The sequence below is a fragment of the Periplaneta americana genome, chromosome 15 (genome assembly GCF_040183065.1).
Source record: "Periplaneta americana isolate PAMFEO1 chromosome 15, P.americana_PAMFEO1_priV1, whole genome shotgun sequence".
NCBI classification, from domain to species: Eukaryota; Metazoa; Arthropoda; class Insecta; order Blattodea; family Blattidae; genus Periplaneta; species Periplaneta americana.
In genome coordinates, this window is record NC_091131.1 from 25,002,266 (window position 1) to 25,027,019 (window position 24,754).

At 37.0% G+C, this 24,754-nt stretch overlaps 1 protein-coding gene and 1 non-coding gene across 7 annotated transcripts in view; one reads left to right on the forward strand and one right to left on the reverse strand.

Moving 5' to 3' along the window:
- Eph (Eph receptor tyrosine kinase) overlaps positions 1–24,754 on the forward strand; it is a 1,260,465-nt gene that overhangs the window by 619,736 nt on the left and 615,975 nt on the right. The window lies entirely within an intron of this gene.
- On the reverse strand, positions 19,234–19,307 carry TRNAR-UCU (transfer RNA arginine (anticodon UCU)). Its single transcript has one exon. It is a non-coding gene; the product is annotated as a tRNA-Arg (tRNA).

Genomic DNA, 24,754 nt, shown 5'->3' on the forward strand with positions numbered 1-24,754 from the left:
TTTGAACAAATAGCACTAATAAAATTGTGAACGAATTTTCTGAGTTAGATCCCCTGTCAAAAAAAAAAAAAAAAAAAAAAAAAAAAAAGATTTAGGCCTAAAGAAGATTTGGCATAAATGTCGATGCACATTCCACTTTTGTAGTAGACAATATTCAACTACTGGAAGCTAGTAGCCTGTACTTTTTTTTTCCGTTTAATTATCACCATGCCCCATAACGCGTAGTCATATTACATGGTTTATTGAAACTTGTTTATCAATTATGTGTTCATAGGTGTCCCGTTGTCTTTTGCTTCACTGTTTCGTGATTTTGTTGATATTCATTGTTGTGTTATATTATTTTATGTTATTCACTGTTGAATGTTCTCTATCACTATCACTATCTTTGAGTTAATTATACTTGTTCTATTTACGCTGTTTACATATATACACTTTTAGTAATTGGATCTTCACTATCACTATCTTTCACTTAATGAAACTAATTCTATTTACACTATTTACATATATACACTTTTAGTAATTATAACTATGGTGTTTATAATATATTGCTTATTGAGTGTGTTTACGCATGTTACAAAACGTGAATCCATTTCCCTAGTTTTGTCTGCTCCCCCCCCCCCCCGAAAAAAAAACAAGAAGCTCCTGGCAAGAATGCTACTAAAATATGTGAAAAGGTAAACAATATTTTGCCAAGAAACCCTGGTTATGAAACCATTAATTCTGTGTATAATGTGCTAAGTGGGAATGACGATAAGCTTCCTGAGAGATTTAATGTAGCCAGGATGGCACTGTTTAAGTATGCTCCAGTCATATCAGTACCTATATGTTGAGGCATAATTTTCAATATATGAACTGATTTTGTCCAACAAACGTGATAGAAGTTTATTCGTTAATTTTGAAAAGTTGCTTGTTGTTTATTGTAACTCAAATTATGGATGTGAAGTTGTGGATGAATAAACAAGTAAAAGAAATCTATAGAACACAGAAACTACTTTTCCACTACACCCAAGTTATTTATGGTCTGATGGATGTTTAGTTTATGAATTATGAGTGATTCAATATAATTTCAATGCCTTTTATTGCCCTATTTTTGTTGTTTTAGAGCCTTTTTAGGCGCCTAAAATATCATTTTTAGTGCCTTAACTTCAGATTCCAGTCATCACTGTAAAAATTAGAGATAGCCCAAGTGCTGAGAGCAGCCTACGCCACTAGAAAACATATTCAACATATTTATTTATTTATTTTTTTTTTTTTCCACTCCCAATAAATTTTTATACATACAGTTTTTTACTTACAAATGGCTTTTAAGGAACCCAAAGGTTCATTGCCGCTCTCACATAAGCCCGCCATCGGTCCCTATCCTGTGCAAGATTAATCCACTCTCTATCATTATATCCCACCTTCCTCAAATCCATTTTAATATTATCCTCCCATCTACGTTTCGACCTCCCCAAAGGTTTTTTTTCCTCCGGCCTCCCAACTAACACTCTATATGCATTTCTGGGTTCGCCAATACGTGCTACATGCTCTGCCCATCTCAAACGTCTGGATTTAATGTTCCTAATTATTTCAGGTGAGGAATACAATGCGTGCAGTTCTGCGTTGTGTAACTTTCTCTATTCTCCTGTAACTTCATCCCTCTTAGCCCCAAATATTTTCCTAAGAACCTTATTCTCAAACACCCTTAATCTCTGTTTCTCTTTCAAAGTAAGAGTCCAAGTTTCATAACCATACAGAACAACAGGTAATATAACTGTTTTATAGAGTTTTTTAATAATAAAACTAAAAATATGAAAGCTACAAGGATTGTTCCATCAAGAATGAAACACTCTACCTTTCACGATGATGATGATAATAATAATAATAATAATAATAATAATAATAATAATAATAATAACACCATACACTGTACTCCTTTGTAAGCAGGTGACGTTATCATTTGCTGTTTGTATTTCAATTAGAGGAATTTGACTATGACGGGGACAATGTAATTTCTGTAGCATTATTCTGCTAAATTCGACGGACATCTGTCAAGTGTCTTTCTGTTGGGGATAACCTGAACTGCAGCCGCCTTTTCTACTAGAATTTAAAAGTACCTGCTGGAAATTGGACGTCTGTCTGTCTGTCTCTCACCGAACAGCCACAATCGGCCTTGAAAGATTAATATCTCGAGCCTGCCGCCCCCGATGTCTTGTCAACTGACAGTTCATGCCACATGTAACATTTTTCCTGGTAAAGGTGGCAACATACATGTACACGTGATATATAGGAACTGGCTCACCTTCTCAACACTGTAAAGCACAGGTGTAATGGGTGCGCGGTCTGCAAGGCTGGGGGTTCTAAAATAGTTCTTTGAATACATTATTGGTATAGATTAGTAACTTCTTAACTGGAAGCAAGCCAGACACCGTCCCAATACAGTTTATGACCCTGGAAAACAAATACCAGGCATACTGTAACGATATATGTATTTGTTTTGATGGTTTATAACTGTTTTATCGCATCATCTGACCGCAGTTAGAGCTCAAAAGATCGTCCACAGTTGGCGTGCCCTGCAGGTAACGAGCGTTACCCATGCTACGGGACCGTAATCGGGCATCAGTTCGAATCTCGCTTGGACTGATTACATTATTATTATTATTATTATTATTATTATTATTATTATTATTATTATTATTTCCCCCCCCCATCCGCATACTCAACATTTGGTGAGGTACTAAGAATCAAAGATGGTTGGCACTTAAATGCTACGAACTTTGGACTTAAAGTACTAAATGTTACTAAATAAATATTCATGGCTTAAAAGAGTTATTTTTCTTCCTAAAACTAGACTACATTATAATAATTATGTTTTTCCGCAATAGTACAGTCTATTATATTATAATCGCGATATAAAATATGCACGCGATGTACCGCCTGAATTAGTGAATATATTTCGTGCGAGATCGTGCGTATTTGCTTGGTTTCCGCACAAAACCAATAAGCGGAAAGTCTAAAATTCCACGTTCAGTATTCCCAACCTAACACACATAACAATTTCCCTCTTTTTACCGCTTAAGTGACATATTGATTTTACTGCTTTAGGCTTTTAACATATTATTTTTAGAGACGTTCAATATAGTAGCCTAATAATTATAAATTGGAAACTTACCACAGCAATTTCATCTAAATTACACTGTTAATTATTGTTTTTAAATATTGGCAAAAATTAAGTAAACTCTACAACTCCACTAAAGTTACTGCATTCGTGATGCAAGTAACATTAAGGAAGCCGTGAAAAAATCAACAAGATTCCAGATGCCGATGTTATTACTGCAATATGTTGTATAAATAATATTGTTAAAATATTAAAATGAAAAATAAATCATTACATAACCTTACTGTTTGTTTTAAATTCGCATTTATAGACTTGGGGGGGGGGGGAAGACAGACGTATATCACGGCCTGCTGGAGTATAGTAAACACAGAAAACATTTTAATGCAACAATGTTGACGATAGATATTTTTGTTTTGCAAATTTGCCGTCATTGAACAGAAACCAAGATGAGATTTCATTGCAACTAATTAGAAATTCCTCTTTCAGGTATGTAATAAACGATCTTCGCACAAAATAATGTACGATACACGAGCGGTATGTTTTCTTTCAATTCTCGGAAATTAAAAAAACTCAACTACGTTTCGCTTTTTCAAACTTTTCCTCGAACATGAAAACTTCAACATACCGCTCTTGTAGCGCATATTAAGTTACTATTTTTACAATAGTTAGCTTGTAAAACATCTGAAATTGCGCCAACGTAACAGTTACAAAACGGTTAACTATCGTGATATCTGTAACAAGCGTGTATTCGAGGAACTGTTGTCGGTAATGAAGTGAACCTAATAGTTAGAAAATTATTACTAAATTTAAGCAGATAATCAAGTAATGGGAGAAAAATGTTGAAGTTTCAATTTAGGACCTCACAGTACATTGTACCGACTAAAACAAGTACATATTCTCATACTGAATTCCCGGACTCATCGAGCCAAAGTAACATCTTTCTAACAATCGTTCTATCGACGCTAATAATAATGGAATAGTTAAGACAACGTCGTTAAGTAATACTGTAAAGAGGGTAGTGAACATACTTTAAATCATACGCCACTGTGAAATGACAAGAACTTTGCCATTAAGTAGTTTCGTATTGTGCTCGGCTGTAATGTCTAATATTACGTATTACTGCAAGAGTCCATATTCTTCCACTATGATCTTTTAATTTTGATTCTTTTTATTGACACAGCGGAAGGGGGTCACGATCGTCTTGTGTTCTCTCGCTCGAGTTCGCTTGCCAGTCAGGCGAGTGGGTTCTTACCAGTAACTAATATCTTACCCCTGAGTACACAATTGTTACGCTTTTTGCACATCGTACAAGTTTGTTTCGCCAGGTAGAAGAAAAAGTGAAGTATGTAACATTCTCTAGTCAGATACGAAACTGGAGTGAAAGATTATTTGAAGGAAATCGGCCTTACTAGTACCTCCTGATAAATGTGATAGATGTTCTACTCTAGGCCTGTCATTATTTCGTTCTCAACTCTTGACAACGAACATCATCGTAGCGATAGCTACGACTTCTATTGGTAAAGACTAGAAACACATATTTTAAAATCTGACTGGTTCCCTCCACAGCCTTCCATGTATAGATGAAATGATATCTTCTGCGTTTATTTAAAACAAAATAGTTTTCGTCGTTGTTTCTTTGTTTGTGTCTTCATAGAACAGAAAGTACTCTTTCAACCTATGTCCACGTCAAGAAAACTAGTTTTACGGTGTAGTTTTTTCATGATGATGTGTAGGATTTTGATTTCAATGAAATGTTCTTGCAATATTCTTTCTCTAAAACACAGGCGAACCGTTAGTAATGTCATTAATTTCAGGGGGTTATTCTTTAAGATAATTTACACAGAAATGTTTAATACAAATTTGCTTGTTTTTGCTTCCTTTTCGAGATAAAAATTGTTTTATAAGAAACATTTAATTTCGTACTTGTGTTGGGAAAGTCATTGATTGAATTCCCAATATGCACAGCCAACTTAAGAGAACAGTATATTATGATAATAAATTATTGAAAAAAAAAATAGGTTTGTCCTTTAAATGTGTAGAAATTTGATCCGAACAGATGTAACTTTCGTTCTGCAAAGGAATTTGTCTTATTATTAAGAACTGCGGTGCGTGGCAGGTCGCTGATGCCAAAGGATAATCCAGTAATCCAAGAAAAATTAACATTATGATGCACTAAGCAGGGCATTTATATGTGGCTCACAGAAAAAAAGGTGCTGTAAACCTGCCAGAAATTATTTAGAGATTATTTTACATAAATACAGGGTGAATAAAAACTTCGGACAAAAATTCTGAGTCGAATTCCTTACACCAAAGCATGGGGAGGGGGGGGGGGAACTTAAGATTTCATAAATATACCTCTAACTCATGTTCTGGATGATATGTACATCTACTATCAAGCAGTTCATCTCACTTGACGATATGTGTCGCAGGAAGAACAATTGTTTGTATACTGTATACATCTGAAGTCCGATTAGTGTAATATGTTACTAGTCAGCGATGTACGCATTGAACGGGGAAAAGGAACTGGCTGTCGTACCCAATTATCTCCTGGCTCATTTCCTTCATGAGTGATGCCTTATCGGTGTCACTTATGAGCTTCAAATCTGTCTTCGGAGTGTAGATTAAAGTAACAAACATATATCCGGAAATGCGTGGTTTATGGGTTTACCAAAGACGAAATACAACATGTTTGGAGATACAATTCAACAGCTTAAGTTTGTTTTAGTACAAATTATTAACTTTTGCAGATAATCGATTGTTTTCCCTGATCACATATAATAACAGATTGGCCATCCCCATGTTAAAAACGGTCACAAATGGAAGAGAACAACCAACAGGATCGACACTGTCGATTGATAACGACCGCTAGATGGAAGTACAATTGCTCCATGCAGTTCAAATGAGAGTCATAACGTGACTTCTTGTGCAGTCGCTAGAAAGCAGCATAGTGAAATTGATAAAAATTATTGCTTTCAAAACCCATAAGGCTGATCAATTTCTTAATATGTTATTTGGGATTTTATCAATAAAAGTCTATCTGCTGACGTACATTGTAACACAGATGGCCATGCGTTGCCAAGGAAACTTGTTTACATTCGTGGTTTAGTCTGTTTCGTACGTTTGACTTGTACGACAGTTTAGCTATATTTGAGAGCCTAATCATGGCAGGATATCCATTTTAAATGGATAGGTACGAGAGGACCAATTCCATGACCTGCACGTTCGCCAGACCTCAATTCTGTGGCCTTTTATCTGTGGGTATACCTAAAGTCCTAGTTTATGCAACGATTATCCAAAATGCAGATATACTTCATCAGTGTATTGTAGACATCTGTGAAACAATTCGAAACCGCCCTGGAGTCTTTGAAATGATGATACAGTCAATGAACTGACAAGTCCATGATTGCGTGGAAGCAGGCGGAGAACATTTTGAAGATTTGCTATGAATTATAAGCTGAAAACAATGTGTACAAGTACTTTGTTAATGCGTAATTGTAGGTCTAAATGTAATCCGTTTGAATTGGAATATGGCTGTATGTCTTTTTATTGAAATAATTCATAAACTTTTTGTTTTGGTGTGAGGCATTCACATTCAAAATAAGTACCCGTATTTTTTATTCACCTTGTGTGTACCTATTTCAAATATCACTGATTTCGAAAATAATATATACAGAATAGGATAAGCTTATATATATTTTTTTTTAGCCTAGATCATAATATATGTAACAGATAACTCATCGCTATGTTAAAATCGGCAGCACTTTGAAGAGAACAACCGCCAGGATCGCCACCCGTCTGCCGTAAACGAACACGAGATGGCAGTACAGTCGCTAATGCAATTCAAATGGGAATTATGACGTGACTCCTTATGTAACAACAAGATGGCAGCGTAGTAAATCTGACAAAAGTTGTTAACCTCAAAGCCTATAAGGCCGACCTATCTGGGTATACAGTATATGATCTAGGTTTCTAGTCAGCCATTCTTAAAAGTAGATCTTTTAACGCTAGATAAACGTGTTAAAATTGGATTATTATACTGTAGCGTGCGAAAAGTTTACTTACTACACTGACTTTCAACTGTTTGCGAAGATTGTTGTTTCCCACCTGATGTCACATTGCAGCATCGCAACCGATCAATAAAACAATTCAAATAATTCCAGGCCTATTAAAAATGACTTTTTGCTTAAGAAAAGTATACAAATTAAATATATTGATTTAAAATTATTGATAACTATATTTATTAATTTAAAATTAAGTTTAATTATAAAGGATTAAGCGAAAACGGGGTTTGAGCCGTGATCTTTTCAATCTGCAGTCCAATGCTCTGTGACTGATTCATAACACCGCTTGGTTGTAATATGTTGTTTCACTATTACACTATTAGAGAAGCCATGGGAATTGTATACCGGAACGAACAAGTGGCCATCTAAAAAATTGTGTACTATAGACAAATATTAAAACTGGTTTTATTTTGTTCGTAGGGCTTGCTTCACTAAGCGTACGACCTCGTTTTGCAAAAATTCCTCTGCTCATAAAATATAATTTTTAATACATGTAGGCCCTATCATAACTATTTCACACATTTACATAAAATAGAATTCGTATGTTATAATGATTTATAATGTTATTTTCCTGTTTACACGAAGGTAGAAAAATTGGGAGGAAAATGTGCATTTCCGTGACTTGAACTTGAGCCGTTCTTGTTCGCAGATCACGGTGCACTTGGTTGTCGCGTTGCTGGGAGACAGAGGCCAGCAGACCGAAATAATTAACTCGACTTTTAATTTACCTTGAACAACAGCTCAGCTACTCCAGCCAATAGGAAAACGCGATAAACTTTTAATACCCAATACGGATGCACGTAACATACAGTTCTGTCTCTCCATATTTTTCGTGCGTTTAAATATATATACAGGTATATATATTTCACAACATTACATCAATTAACGCTTGAAGTGCAAATGTTTATACAACAAACCAGAATAGTTAGGAAATAATCAAGTATATGCGTCAGCAGCTCAGGGAGAAATAAAAAAAAATATCTCTCTCATTTGTGTGGCTTTTGACTTCTGAAATAAAGTAAAACTAATTACGGAATAGGAGTACGGAATGAATAGTATTGTGCCAAAAAATTTAACCACGCTGAAACATGTCTGGGGCAGAGGGAAATCAATACTATATAGAACATTGTTAACTCTATAGCATAAAAAACAATGGCAGACACAATTAGAAAACGCAAAACTGCTTGCACTACGTTATGTTGCTATTTTAACGGATGGCTAAAAAGTAAGCTTCCCAAATAGCTACACCAGTCAGCAATTACTGGTAAAATGCGCTCTCATGAACTAATTTTAAAGTTGCGAATGTGTCTGTAAAATATGAACATTTTAAAGTTTTTTTCTAAGCATAAAGATATTCTCCACTGCGATTTAAAGCTCGTTAAAAACCAGCAGACTTTTCTCCATTTCTGTTGGGAGTCGAATCTTTCCGTAAGGACTGAGTTATGAAAAGCTTCTCCTGTGTTGTCCGAACTGGTAAATATCATTTAGTCAATGATACCAACCTCATATGAACCCTTTAATGGCATGGCCCCTCGTCATGTTCATCTGCTGTTTCCGAAGATAAAAGTTCAGCTGTGTACTTGGTCAAGTTTCTTCAAGGTCTGAAAGATCGTAGTAGTAGTAGTAGTAGTAGTAGTAGTAGTAGTAGTAGTAGTAGTAGTAGTAGTAGTAGTAGTAGTAGTAGTAGGTAGTGGTCGTGGTAGTAGTAGTGCTAATGGAGGTTTGTATGGTTTGTGTGATTTATTGTGTTATATGTAAAATTAATCATAATTTTTATTATAGTAGTAGCAGCAGTATTGAGATAGGTTTGGAAGTAAATCCCGAAAAAAAAAAAAAAAGTATGTGATTGAACTATGTCTCGTGACCAGAACATAGTAAGGAACAGAAATATAAAAATTGGAAATTTATCATTTGACAAGACGGCAAAATCCAAATAGGCTACCACATACCTTGGAGTAACAGTAACCAATATACTGTAAATGACACTCGAGAGGAAATTAAATGCAGAATAAATATAATAAATGCCTTCTATTATTCGGTTTAGGAGCTTTTGTCATCTAGTCTGTTTTCAAAAGTTATATTACCGGTTATTATGTATGGTTGTGAAACTTGGACTCTCACTTTGAAAGAGCAACAGAGGATAAGGTTGTTCGAGAATAAGGTGCCTAGGAAAATATTTGGAGCTAAGAGAAATGAAGTTACAGGGGAATGGAGAAAGTTACACAACGCAGAACTGCACACATTGTATTCTTCACCTGACACTATTAGGAACATTAAATCCAGACGTTTGAGATGGGCAGGACATGTAGCACGTATGGGCGAAAAATCATGTAGTATGTTAGCTGAGAGACCTGAGAGTAAGAGACCTTTGTGGAGGCCGAGACGTAGTTGGGAGGATAATATAAAACTGAAGTTAAGGGAGATGGGATATGATGCTAGAGACTAGATTAATCTTGCTCTGGATAGGGACCTATAGTGGACTTCTGTGAGAGCGGCAATGAACCTCCGGGCTCTCTAAAAGCGACTTGAGGGGCTTAGAACAAAAAGCAGGTAAGTGACAGAAACCTAGTTTTGAGGAAATTACAGTTAAAGTTCTACATGCAATGAAATATTATACACTAGTTTGGTGAAATGATGCCCATATAGCAGCACTGCACAGTGTGATCACTTACCTGATTTTATCCCAAAGAAACATCCTTTTGGGCTATCACAACACGCACTTACCTCATTTTTTAATAATGTCACTTACCTGCTTTTTGTTCTAAGCCCCTCATTTGTCAATAAACAGCAGCAGTAGTAACTGTAGTTGTAATAGTGGTGGGTAATATTGTGTTTTCATAGCGATTAATGAAGTAGCAGTTTTAAGAGATGAAATGGTACGGTAATATCAATTGTTCGTATTGTTGTAATAGCTACAGTTTCTGTTGTAATGCTAACATCCCAGTACTGCGACCTTTCTATTGCGCTAATCCTCAAGTTAGACGCATTTGCAACTCACACCGTCTGACTACTCTAAGGTTCGCTGCGTACCCAGGTTTCGAACAAGTAATCCCACTCGTCCCAGCCGGCGGTCGGGGAATGCTATGGAATTATGACGGAATTTACAAATGTTGACGAAATTATGTAGATGTCTAACATAGGAAAACGGGAGAACCTCGAGAAAACCCCCAACGGCGACCTTGTCCACCATGAGTGTAACTATGAAAAATCCCAGGCCTGACCGGGATTCGAACCCGGTCTGCCTGCGTGGCAGGCTGAAAGTGTTACCAGTCGGCCACCGTATCGATCAGTATTAATCTTAGCGGTAGGTTTTAGTGAAATCGAGGTTTGAAAAACCCAAGACCTAAATATAAGTCTTTACATTAGTTGTACCGAAGTCTGGCACGCCTCGTATTTCTTCTTTTCGGTTTTTATTATTAGAAATGGGAAAATATGTTGACCATGGGGTTATTTTATTGACAGTGGCTGGCCAGAACAAGTAGGAGGTTTTGTTGTTGTTGGAAGTGTGCATTTGTTTGTTTCTCAAGTGGAGATACAGAACAGTACCACAAAGATAAACAATACAAACCGCAAACAACTAGTGTCTGTTACTAATTGTTTTATGATGGGGTCACCGGCGGTCCGAGTCCCTTCGGAGCAAAGTAGACCTCCTACATCTTTCACAGGCCGTAAGGCCAATGTCCAGTAAATGTCACAATAATTGGTTTTTCATTTAACGACGCGTTCAAATTAGAAACGCTGTTGGGCTTTATTAACCCAACGTTCTAATGAAGCAATTTCTTTAATATACTTTTTATTTTAATTGGGGAAGACCATCCAGAGGTAATAATGGGAAGTCATTATTTTAGCTAAATTTCCCTCTTTCTTCACAATTTCTCTTTACATGCCAGATTGTTGGATTGCCTCTTGGCACAGCATGAACAAATATAACAGGATTATTGTTTATTTGACCAAATAATATAAATCTTAACGCATAATGATAATTCTAGTGTTAAGATATTGCGACTTATTTCTTGAATATTTCGCTTATGTACCAATTCTCCAACGGAGCGTAAGAATTCAGAGACATCTGTGACTGCAATATTGCCAATTTTGTATACCACTTTTGCCTTATGTGTGATGTTTCGTAATTGTTTCGTCCCAGGAGGACAATTTAGGACGTAGCTGCAATAAGGGCCCATAGCCCCATAGGTCCTTTTATACCATAGCGTATAACAAAGTTTCCTTGGGCCCTTATTGCAGCTACGTCCTCCATGACAGCAATGCCAGTATTAATAATTTAAAACCAAAAAATAGGGAATGAAATAATTCAATGTTTTAGAATCAATATTCAGAATAATTCTGTGTTTGAAAAAGTTGCTGGTAAAGAAAAAAAAACATAAAACAGCTGCTTAGAATGCTATCACTAAATAAAAGTGCCTAGTTCAGAGTAAAATGTTATAACCTCACGTATTTGTTTAAGAGGACACTGTGGTAAAATAATGGTAAAATATTAACATAATCCCCTTTTTTGTTTTTATGTTCGTAATTTTATTTGAAGCTTCTGGTTTCATAATATGCTTTCATTTCCTATTTTCAGAGCCCTTTATCAAATGTGGCCAAACATACGATGTGTGAATATGTTTAGAGAGAAACGCTTTTTAATGCTTTTTTTCCCTCGACTATTAAATTTTAAGAATTTTTTTTAAATAGAAAGAGCTTCTTGCGAAATAGTTCTCAGAATAGTCTGAAACTTCTCACAGAGGTCAATTAAATGTCAATAAACACAATTTAATTAGCATTTAATTTAATATTAATATTAAGTTACTTCAGGGCATATCCATATTGCATTTAAAATAAAATTTCCTGTAATGGTAAATTTGTGAAACTGAGAAATTTATTTTGACCCTCTATTTAGACTGAGCTCAAAAACAAATATTATTATTATTATTATTATTATTATTATTATTATTATTATTATTATTATTATTATTATTATTATTATTATTATTATATATTGAACTAAACATTTTGAAAACTTTGTCGCAAGGAGATTTTTATTGAGCTCTATACAATATATATATTTAAAAAAATATAATTTCAAAAATTAATAGCCCTAATAGCACCACATTTTGTACAGATCATGGTATTGTAGGCATGTTTATGTAGCTTAAATTCTATAAATTTCGGATATAAATTGTAGAAGTTTTAAAGATCAACTCTATCTCCTTAAGTTTTATGATAATTTCTATAGCGACTTTCAAATGTTTACCCACGAGTTTCATATTGCAGGAGGCCAAGTCTATTCCAGCCAATAAATTGTACTAATTTAGTAAATTGAATGTTTTATAATGGATTTTAATCTATGTCTTCTTTCCTAGTTATTTGTTTATTATTGTTCTATTAGCAAACTATTATTATTATTAAATATCATGCTAACCGCTAGTGAAATTATCGATAAAATAATAACCTATGAGTAATGTAATATTGCCTATGGTAACGACGGAATTAAATTATAATGTCCCATAACCGTTTTTCCCACCACAGCATCGCAGGATTTACCTTGAAAAGCCCAATGAGAACTGCAACTGCTCCTGCAATGGAGCAATAATCCAATGATCAGTAACAAGTCGATTGAAAAGCAGACCTTTCTGCTGACGGTGATCTTAAAGCGAAGAATGAACAAATAGATAAAAGCTGTTTTATCTCGCCGTTTTCAATCCAATATGGAAGCGAGAACCCGCATGATCCATTTCCGGCGTGACAGTCTCTTCGTCGTCCCCCTATATAAGGAGCTCTGCTGAAACGTGACTATAATTCCGGCTAACGAACATTTGCCTTCTTGACAACTGCTGCTCTTGCTTTAACGTTCTCATGTAACATTATGAGTCCTATATTCTTCAGGCTACAAATCCAGCAAGCCCGGATTCGATTCCCGATAGATGTATTACCATTACATGGGAATTGTTAGTGTATTTGTCGTTTTATGTGCTTTTGTCATATTTATTTTCTTAAGCGCTCGCATTTAATCTTTCAGACCACTTTGCAATGATGTGACAAATGAGGGAAAATGAGAGGAGATAGGCTACGTGCATTCTCGTGTTCTTTAAAATTATTTCCTCACTTTAGCACAGGACAGGGACAGTTGGAGGAAGAAAATTGAGGAGGCTAAGGTTCGACTTTGGGCTATGATACCGTAGTAGTAGTAATAGTAGTAGTAGTAGTAGTAGTAGTAGTAGTAGTAGTAGTAGTAATAGTATGAGCCTACACACATAGAATTTTTATTATTATTATTATTATTATTATTATTATTATTATTATTATTATTATTACTGTATTATATAAACACTAAAACATTACAGTACCTCTGAAAATGGTGTTCTTTTGACGTAAAATCATGGGTTTTAGCTATCTACCGTGCAATAACAAATTTATCACATACGTCCATTTCCTCATGTAATGAAACCATCACTGAATATTTTGCCTAAGAGTAAAGCAGAAAACATGGGTGAACAGACTCATTTTCCAAGCATTTACAGCTTGATTCAGGGATTTTGTCCCTTGCAAAAAGTAAATAGACTAAGAGCGAGTTTACTCATCACTACTGGCGGACTGGGTCACCCAGGTCAGGCCGCGCTGTCATAACACCTAACGCTTCCTTATTATGTCGCGGTACACTCCGTCTTAAAACACAATATTCTTCCACGTATCCCGTCACTAAACCATTATGTCTGTTGACTAAACAATGTTATGATGACATATCTTCTCGACATGAGTGTCCCTCAGCTACGAGCAAGATATTATTTTCATTCTTCCTCTTCCCTCTTCCCTTCCTATGCACGTTTGTGATTAAATTTCTTCCTTATGACGCAACACACAGCTCTCTCACTAGCCAAACAACCTAGGACAGGGACCAATAACGCACCACCCCTTTCCTTTAGTACACGTGGGTTAATTACTGAAGCAAAGTTGAAAGAAGAGGAATCTGAGTTTACCAGTAACATATTTTAACATTAATATAACTTTTAACTCTGGTCTTATGTAAATAGTATATTATGCAACGAGCCTATAATGATAGTAATTAAGAAGCGAGTATGGATGTTTATGAAACGAGCGCAAGCGAGTTTCATAATTTTCATACGAGCTTCTTAATTACCATTATAGGCGAGTTTCATACGACTTTTTTTTATGCTCGACCATATTTCTAACTTGAAATTATTCAGATGTAACTTATACATTTTATTTGTATCTGACAAGATCGGAAGTGACCTTGTTCTAGGTCGTGAATTGTGAGATATGCGCAGACGCGAAAGTATTGATTTTTTCCGAGGAACAATAATGTCATTGACCTTGATGTAATCCCGTTAAACTTGGTATAACCTTGATTATTGAATTCGACATTGAAAAACGAGATGACAAATTTAATTTATTTGAATATTATTTACAATTAACGCTAATATTATAGTAAAAGAACATAACCTTCTGCGACAGTATTGGATTTCCAGCCTCCGGTGACTTTTCGCTAATTCTCTTTCGATTGCATATCCGAGAATAATCGATACTTGCGGTTTTATTACGGTACAAAGCTGACTTATCATTGGCTGAACACCTGTAAGCTGAGTTGTCATTGGCTGAAAACACCTGTACTTTAATGAGTAGGTGTAGAGCCCGGACGAGAAGTTATGGCACCAGCGCGAGGGACGCATTTTAGTTCGTTTGCTTGGACTCGACCTCACACTCATCTGGAGGGGTGTTGGGTTAGTTGGTTACTAGCATTCCGAGTGTTCAGATCGTTCTGCTACTACCACTATTACTAGTACTGAAAACATTGTCCTTCTGAGCGCCCTCATTGTGGCATTGTCTAAGGTGTGAAATCATAGAGTAGTTCATAGTCAAAGACATGAAATAACACACAATGCATGGAAATTCATGTCAGAAGAGGCTGTAAATGAAATACCAATTCCATTGAAAAGCGTGTGGTGTGTGCAAGAATACTGGCTGCCACTGGTATTTCAAAGCGAACCTTGGAAAGAATCAGGAAATAAGGGAAAAATATTGAGGCAGGAACAGCAGATTCTTTCTCCAGTCCGGAAATATCACAGCCGAAGAAGAAGATTGTTGCAGCTGTAGACAGTTTTAATGAGGAAGTCATAAGAGTCATTTATAATTTCTCCGCTACGCATAAGCAGAGGCCGACTCTGCAATCGCTTCTTCCAAGAATGGATATCAGTGTGTGATTATGTGAAGAAGGTAGAGAACAATTACACTAAAAGTGAGCACGTGATGGACAGTATTTTGGAGAACATTCCCATAAACTTAGGGACATCTGATTCCAGCACAGATCAGTCGTCTGATTCGGACGGAGAATAAGAATATAAAGATGGAATAGCGGGCGTAATTTCATTAGGTACCTTGGGACTCTTGAGTAGGAAAGTGGTGATACTAAGATAAGACGAATGTTTTTGGAAAGAGATGAAACGCATATGCCTGCCGCTCTGAGCTTGAGAACCGTAACCCAAACAACCCCCACTCCTCTACCCTGCTGGCCGGCAATTTAAAACTTTGCGCAGGTTGGTGCCATAACATCTCGTTTCAGCTCTACTTTAATGACATGCATTAAAGGACTGCTACCAGGTGTATAATTACTACAGTTCGGCATGGCCGAGCATCAAATAATGTTAGTAATAATTACAATATAGGTCTACGTATAAATATTTTATGTTAATTTCCTAAAAAAAAATATCAAGTAGCCTGCAGGATATGTAGTTAATATCTTTCGTTAATGACACAATAAACAGACAAATCGAGAAATTGTGAAATTAAAGAGAGTAAAGAAATCTGTCACCAAAAATCAACATGATCTGGAAGTCGAAGCAAGTCGTTTTGGTGTGCTAACAGATTTATGCATTAGGTCGCTCTGTCGCGGGCACCATATTAACCGTCATGTCTGCAGTGTTGGGCCGCACAATCTCTCATCAGACACAGTCGTGCTACAAGCTAGCACAAGGCGTTGCTCCATGTTGCACACGAGGCGGGGCCCATTGTCTTGAGCTCAGCAGAACATCTTCAAAAGCGGCCATCACGGAATTCGTAATGTCTATTAAAAACCAATATACGATGGCAACGTCTCATTGTCTTACGGAATGTACTGCATCTCATAACGTGGACGGGAAGCATCACCTGTAGGCTACTTTCCTACGAAATATTGTGCATTATGCTAGGATTCAAGATTAAGTTCTTGGATGTAGCGTTCTGAGGCTTGAGTGTATTCCACGTATGTGCAGGTTGCCGTATACGCAGATATTTAGGTGCAGGTCTATCGCTATGTGAAGCAAGGACCTTGACTTCAAAATCGCATCTAGATGCGGATGTTTGAAGTCAATACGATGCTTTTTTTTTTTATTTAACTTTGATTGTCTTAGATTAGGCCTGCACGTAAATAACTCGATTGAGTCATTGTAGACCACCCCTTAACTTCCCACTCCACTTTTCCCGGCTGAGACAGTTATGTTTTGGGGCGATACGAGCAGGCAGGAAGTCAGTGACGGGTTATATCAGGCGGACATCATGGCTTTACGAACTTTCGGCTCTCTCTGCTCGCCTAAAATCCACCACTGATGCACAAAGCCTTACTGAGAGTTTGTTTATAAGGCGATGTAAGCAAAAAGGACATAGGTGAGGGTTTCTCCGTCCCTTTCACTTCCCCTCATGCCCAGGGCTATCTTAGATAGAAGTCTTCCAGCATGTCTATGTATCTAGTTCGTCCTGCTTCAACCAATTCAAATCCATGTCTATTTCAGTCATCATCATCATCATCATCATCATCATCATCCCATGTATTAGGCCAGATGGCCTGTTACGGTCTCGTGCCATCGTTTGAGTGGTCTTCCTAAATATCTCTTTCCTCTTGGATGGTAATTCAAAATCTTGACTAGGGATGCGGGCCAACTATTTTTATATGTAGTTATATGGCTATTTCAGTCAAATACAGTAAAACCTGTCTATGACGGAACATGAAGGTCAGTAGAAAATTTTTCATTTTGGAAGATATCCTTCTTATAAAGGATTGCTTAAATTTAATTTAAGAAACGTGCAAAGACAACTTACGCCACTGACATAAATATGGACTTTTACGGCTGATATCTACACAGAAGACATAACAGAGCTCGTATCATCATTATGCTTAACGTAACTTATTTTCGCGACGTTGTGAATGGATCGATCACCTTGTTTTTTATGTATGTATTTATTTACACTGCAAGTGGGCAAGCACCCGGTGGCAGTGGTATACACAATATAAACAATACTTACTTAGTTACAAATGGCTTTTAAGGAACCCGAAGGTTCATTGCCGCCCTCACATAAGCCCGCCAGCGGTCCCTATCCTGTGCAAGATTAATCCAGTCTCTATCATCATACCCCACCTCCCTCAAATCCATTTTAATATTATCCTCCCATCTACGTCTTGGCCTCCCTAAAGGTCTTTTTCCCCTCCGGTCTCCCAACTAACACTCTATATGCATTTCTGGATTCGCCCATACGTGCTACATGCCCTGCCCATCTCAAACGTCTGGATTTAATGTTCCTAATTATGTCAGGTGAAGAATACAATGCGTGCAGTTCTGTGTTGTGTAACTTTCTCCATTCTCCTGTAACTTCATCCCGCTTAGCCCCAAATATTTTCCTTAGCACCTTATTCTCAAACACCCTGAACCTATGTTCCTCTCTCAGAGTGAGAGTCCAAGTTTCACAACCATACAGAAGAACCGGTAATATAACTGTTTTATAAATTCTAACTTTCAGATTTTTGGACAGCAGACTGGATGATAAGAGCTTCTCAACCGAATAATAACACGCATTTCCCATATTTATTCTGCGTTTAATTTCCTCCCGAGTGTCATTTATATTTGTTACAGTTGCTCCAAGATATTTGAATTTTTCCACCTCTTCGAAGAATAAATCTCCAATTTTTATATTTCCATTTCGTACAATATTCTGGTCACGAGACATAATCATATACTTTGTCTTTTCGGGATTTACAATACACAATAAAATTACAATATACAATACAATTATATACACAATACAATACACAATAATTACAATTAATAAAAATACATAAAGTAACCTACTTAATAAGTGAACCTAATTTTACATTACAACCTACATATGTATAGGCCCTACATAAGTTTCACATTGGTACAGATAATAATCTTTCACTTTTCTCTCATCTCACTCACTGTAGTGGCACTATGACACATTTCACTGAAACTTTAGAACACATTTCATTGACGCTATAGAACACATTTCATTGACGCTATAAATTATCACTGATTGGAACTGTTCACTGCACTGTAAAACCATAACTTCACTGACTCACCACGCTTCACTGATACAACAGTCCCAATAAGACATAATTACACCCTTACTCATACATATAAACAGAACTACGTTTAAACTAAACATTTATAGTCTAAGACCCTCTTACACGCTATTTCTAAATAATTTACAATTCAAACCAAGGGAGTAACTCGTCAGGCTAAATAAATACATGTCACCTTAAAAATAAATATCACCTTAATTTTAATTTACACTTTATACACGACATATTCTTGAATCTCCTTAAGGAAGGACAGCCCTCAAAGACCGCTGCAGGTAGGTCATTCCAATCATTTATAGTTCTATTTAAAAATGAGAATTTACCTACATCCGTTTTCTGTTTCCTACGTTGGCTTCTCTAACCGAACCGCTAAATTTCTACTTTCTTGGTAAATTTTATTTAAGTTTAAACTAACAGAATGCACACTTAAAATGAGCACCTACCTACACTTCAGTACACCATTTATATATTACTGATTAATTTCTGTCTTCTATTCATCTGAATTAAAAAAAAAAAAAACTTTTGTCTCTGCGAGAAAACGCTACAAACTTTTGCATCGACTCAAAAAACGTTACGTTTTATTTAATGACGCTCACAGCTGCCGAGGTTATATCAGCGTCGCTGGCGTGCCGGAATTTTGTCCCGCAGGAGTTCTTTTACATGCTAGTAAATCTACTGACATGAGCCTGTCACATTTAAGCACATTTAAATGCCATCGACCTGGCTCGGGATCGAACCCGAAACCTCGGGCATAGAAGGCCAGCGCTATACCAACTAAGCCAACCAGGCCGACGCATAAACTCAATATTTACCAACTGACTGCACTAAGGTTCGCTGCGTATCCAGATTTCGAGCAGACAGTTTAAACCTACCTCCCCCCCCCCCCGTGCACCTCGCCTCCAACTGGCGTCCGGGGAATGAATAGTATGGAATGATGATGAAATGGAAAAATGTTGATGGAATGTTGTAGATGCTTAATATGGCGAAACGGGATAACCCCGAGAAAAACCCCCAGCGCGACCTTTTCAGCCACAGTGTCACTATAGATTTTTCACATGAAAAATCCCAGGCCAGATCGGGACTCTAAACTGGACCAGGACTAGAAAATATGTAATATTGCACATGTAGAGAAAATTCACGATATTTAGACATAAAATATTACCCTTTGCGTGTAAAACCCTTTTTTATGTTCATAACATACGAGTAACAGATCCGAAGAGAGACGTCTTATGATCTCTTTCCTCCATTTCTGCAAAAACAGAAGCAAAAATTAGTAGAAGAGGTTCATCTTCTCGCTCTGTACTTGGTTTTGCCTCGTCTCAGAGCTGCTGGTGCATTTCCATTAATTTTTAATTAACCTAATTAGGGGCGGAGGAGTAGTCTGCTGAGGGGTTGGGGAGGAACACCTCTAAAGTAAGCTGGCTAGACCCCGTGCAGCTAGTGGAGCCCACACTTGCCCCTGCATGTATACAGAGCACTGCAAGATGGGACTAAATCCACTCTCTGGGCTCGCCAACTTCGTCTCGAATGAAATAACGTGACCTCTTATCCTGGGCAAAATTAATTATGTTATTTGGTGCTGTGTACCTACTAAATTAACATTTTATGAGATGACGCACGTTCCCCACTGTGTCACAAGCTGGATACAGAATGCAGCGACACCGTGTTCAGTCCTCGGGCAGGAAATGGGCTTGTACAGTAACTGGTTATGTTCTCTCTTGTCTTAACTTTGTGCCATGTTGTCTCTAGCAATGAAAGTGGAATGACAAAGAGTATCTGCACTAGTAACTGTGTGTATGTGTGTGTGAAATTCTGTCATGGGAATGAAACACAAAGAAGTATTGCTTCTCTCAGTGTAGTTTCATGGTGATGGGAACTGAATAATCGACCTTTGACGTTTGCCCGTTGGTTCTGAGATGCGCTTAAGCATAGGAGGTTTTTCCCAAACTGTAAGGCGAATGTCGGGTAATCTCATGCCGAATCCTTAGCCTCATCTCACCAAATACCTTTTCGCTATCACCAATTCCAACCGTAATAAATATCCTATTATCTGAAACAGCGTCGCTAAAAATAACCGCTGTACCACACTGTATAAATGTCATAAGACGGGATTGAAACGACAACAAATACGAGTACGTCTTCTAATTATGGTTTATTTAACGACGCTCGCAACTGCAGAGGTTATATCAGAGTCGCCGGTGTGCCGGAATTTTTGTCCCGCAGGAGTTCTTTTACATGCCAGTAAATCAATTCAAACGCAAACTTACTAGGCACTTGGTCAGTAATTGAGACTCGTTCAGACATGGTTTCTTGTAAATAGTTCTTTTAATCTACCACAAAATATCTCAATATCCGGTAATTTCATCACTATAGAATTTTGTTATTCTAGGTTTAATTTGTAATTTAGTAAATACAAAAATATTCTTTGTTCTTAACTTCTATGATAAAATGTCTAGCTTTCATTAATCAGGTATTCTTGTCGCACTTTAATTTTTATTGTAATTGTAATTGTAAATTTAATATTAATTGTAATCTTATTGTTCATGTTATAGTTGTAATCCCCTGGTAGAGGGGCAGAGAAGGCCTGACGGCCTTATCTCTACCAGGTTAAATAAATAAATCTAATCTAATCTAATCTAAATCTACTGACATGAGCCTGTCGCATTTAAACACACTTAAATGCCATGGACCTTGGCCGGGATCGAACCCGCAACCTCGAGCATAGAAGGCCAGCGCTATACCAACTGCGGTACCGAGGGCGACTACTTCTTTTAAGAAAGATATAGACGAAGATGGTGCAAGTATAGCTGTTTTCATTACTTATATTGAGACATTTCAGATTATTTTAATTGTGATACAGAAACAATCGTAGTAGAGCTTAACGTGTGTGTGTCGCAATAATTTTGATCTTCAAAAAAAAAATAATAATAATAAAAAGAATAAAATCCTATAAAGAGAGAAAAGGGAACATTAACAAAGTAAGACTGTCTTTTTATACAGGTCTCTAAAATGAATTCTTAGAGAGGGCCTCATTGTAGTAAATGGTTAGGACCCCTTTCTTAAGCACATTTGTTATGCCTCAGGGAACCAAAGCAAAGTTTATGAGAGTTTAACATTCATGTCGCTTTGAAATGCCGGTTTCCGTAAATAGGAATACAGTAAAACCTCCCTAAAATAAAACACGACCATTCCAGATTTTTTTTTTTTTTTCCGTTTTCACAGGTTTTCGTTTTACAAAGCGTTGAGTTTTGGCAAAACTAAGAATAGACTACTGCAATATGCTCACTGTAGGAAGAACACAATGAAGAAGTAATATGAAATAAAAGTTACTACAGTACATGCAAAGTGAATTTTATTTTCATAATTCTTTGATGGGCGATCATAAGAGTACAAGTCAAAAAACCTTATTTTACAGGAGAGCAAAAAAACTGTTTAACATCGTACATGATTTTGAAGATACTGTTATGTGCATCAGAGAATGCGGCGTTCTAAAGCAGGTTTTGACTTGTACTCTTTTTACCAGACATACATATCGAGCTGATGATGACAAAACTGTACATATCTCAATTTCGCCAAAAATTGACTTGTACTCTTATGATCGCCCATCAAAGAATTATTAACTTACGTAATTGCAGTCTCTCCCTCTCCCTCTCTCTGTGCTCTAGTTTCTTTGGCCCCCACATTTCTTTTAAAGTGCATTGCCGCGACTTTTTTTTTAAGGGAACGTTGTAAACATTTCCTTCGCGTCCTGCATCAATTCAGAGTGTAAATTTCACCCTGATCCAAAGTTGTATTTGATGGAAAATAAATTAAATTCACGTTAGGCAAATCAATTCTTGGTGGCAGGTAGCATTGTTTAAAAGCAGTACGACCTTACGACCTTGACGTTTCACTGCTGCATTAAAATTATGACGCCACTCTTCCATGATAGAACTGGTCATCTAGGCTTTTTTTTATTAAATCGCACAGTTTTACTTTATTCGCACTGTTATTTAACACTGTATTGGCATATTTACACAAAACTTAGAATAAATAAGTGGAAATGTGAAACTAAATTGACACTACACTACAGTTATTCGCAGTTTTATTCTACTCGTACTGTACTTTATCACTGGATTGGCTTGTTAGCACAAAACTGAGAATAAATGGAAGAAAACGCAAGAGAGGGACCATATCTCTAATAATCGAGTGGATTAATCTTGCTCAGGATAGGGACCGATAGCGGGCTCATGTGAGGGCGGCAATGAACCTCCGGGTTCACCCTGATCCATCGGTTGTGTAACTGAAGTTGTGTTTGATGGAAAATAAATTAACTTCACGTTAGACAAATCAATTCTTGGATGGCAGGTAGCATTGTTTAAAAGCAGTACGACCTTACGACCTTGACGTTTCACTGCTACATTAAAATTATGACGCCACTCTTCCGTGATAGAACTGGTCATCTAGGCTTTTTTTTTATTAAATCGCAGTTTTACTTTATTCCCACTGTTATTTAACACTCTTTTGGCATATTTACACAAAACTCAGAATAAATAAATGGAAATGTGAAACTAAATTCACACTACACTACAATTATTCGCAGTTTTATTCTACTCGTACTGTACTTTATCACTGGATTGGCTTGTTAGCACAAAACTGAGAATAAATGGAAGAAAACGCAAGAGAGGGACCATATCTCTAATAATCGAGTGGATTAATTTTGCTCAGGATAGGGACCGATAGCGGGCTTATGTGAGGGCGGCAATGAACCTCCGGGTTCTCTAAAAGCTATAAGTAAGTAAGTACATGTCGACATCTACCCTGATTCATCTTACTTCGCCTCATGTTGAAGTACTAGCACTTACTTCCTCTTTAGGTCATCATTATTAGGAGGATTAGACTCCTGCCTCATATGATCAGTAGGGAACAATGTATTTTGTACACATCACAGGATAATAGCGAGACGAAGTAGACCTACACATACATATATAGCATTACTTTCTTTCGAAGCTTCACTGTCCTGTCGGGTTTTGAACCTTGGTGTTTTAAATTTGCAGCACCACCTGAGCCATATCCTTACCTCCTTTTAATTTAGAAAGCTGGTATATGCATCAAACATAGTGTTAGGTTCCCGGGTGAAGTAGAATGCCGTAGATATAGGGTTTCACCATTACGCTAAGTAAAGAAACCACTGAAGACGTATATTACACAAACAGAATGTCTTGGAAGTCTCTAGAAAAATAAAAACTGAAATTCCCGACTGTCTTTCAGACGGGAGTGCATCGACCTTCATTCCTAAACATAAAAAAAAAAAACTTTGTTAGAGATGATATCGAACTATAAGTTGGAACATAGTCAAGCAAATTCTACACCCCCGAAACATATCACATTGCCAAAGATGGCGTCAGGCGTCTCCATTATTCTTCCAAACTCTGCATCGAGATTTATGAAGGTTGTTGCTGTGCCAACTTTGGTTATGGAAAATTTACGCGGTGCATAAGAGCTTCCTTGCTAATTAATTACTAGACATTCTGATGTCCATGAAATATTCAACACTCGTTCTATTGTTGGAGCGATATAAACTAATATTTACTGGTTTTTAACTACAGTCCCGTCGCTCTAATTTCCGGCAGCCAATCACGTTGCAGGTCGGCTACATTTAAACGTGTGCGGCTTGTGATTCGCTGATGAAGACGTTATAGGCTCGATAAATACTTAACATAATCGCCCGCCATTTTGGCTCTTTCGTTTGCGTTTGCAGAAAGGACACGAGAACGTTATTTGCCGCTCAATTATTTTCTGAATTACAGTGTGTTTGATTTACTATCATAGGAGCTACGACATGATAGTATTTAACGGTGTGGCAAATAGATCCCTCGTCTGGTAGCTCGGCAACGAAAGAACAAAAATGGCGAACGATACTACCACCTAGACTTTATAGAGCCTTGACTTCCTAAGACGTAAGCAAAGAGGAGGAGTCACGCCGGGAATACCAGCGTCGCGACTATAGTTAATCAGCTACGATATATCAACTGCCAGCTCATCTGAACTTCAGTGGATGTGGTGTATTTTGGTGAGATGAGAACGAGGACTCACAATGGATTACCTAACATTCTCCTTGCGATTGGGGAAATCTTCAGGAAAAATCTCAACTAGGTATTCGACTCAAACGGGATTTAATCTCACACAGGAGCTCAGTTTCGGATCTGAACCTCGTCCTCAAGCTATGCCAATGGTCTTATCATGGGATCGTCAGAG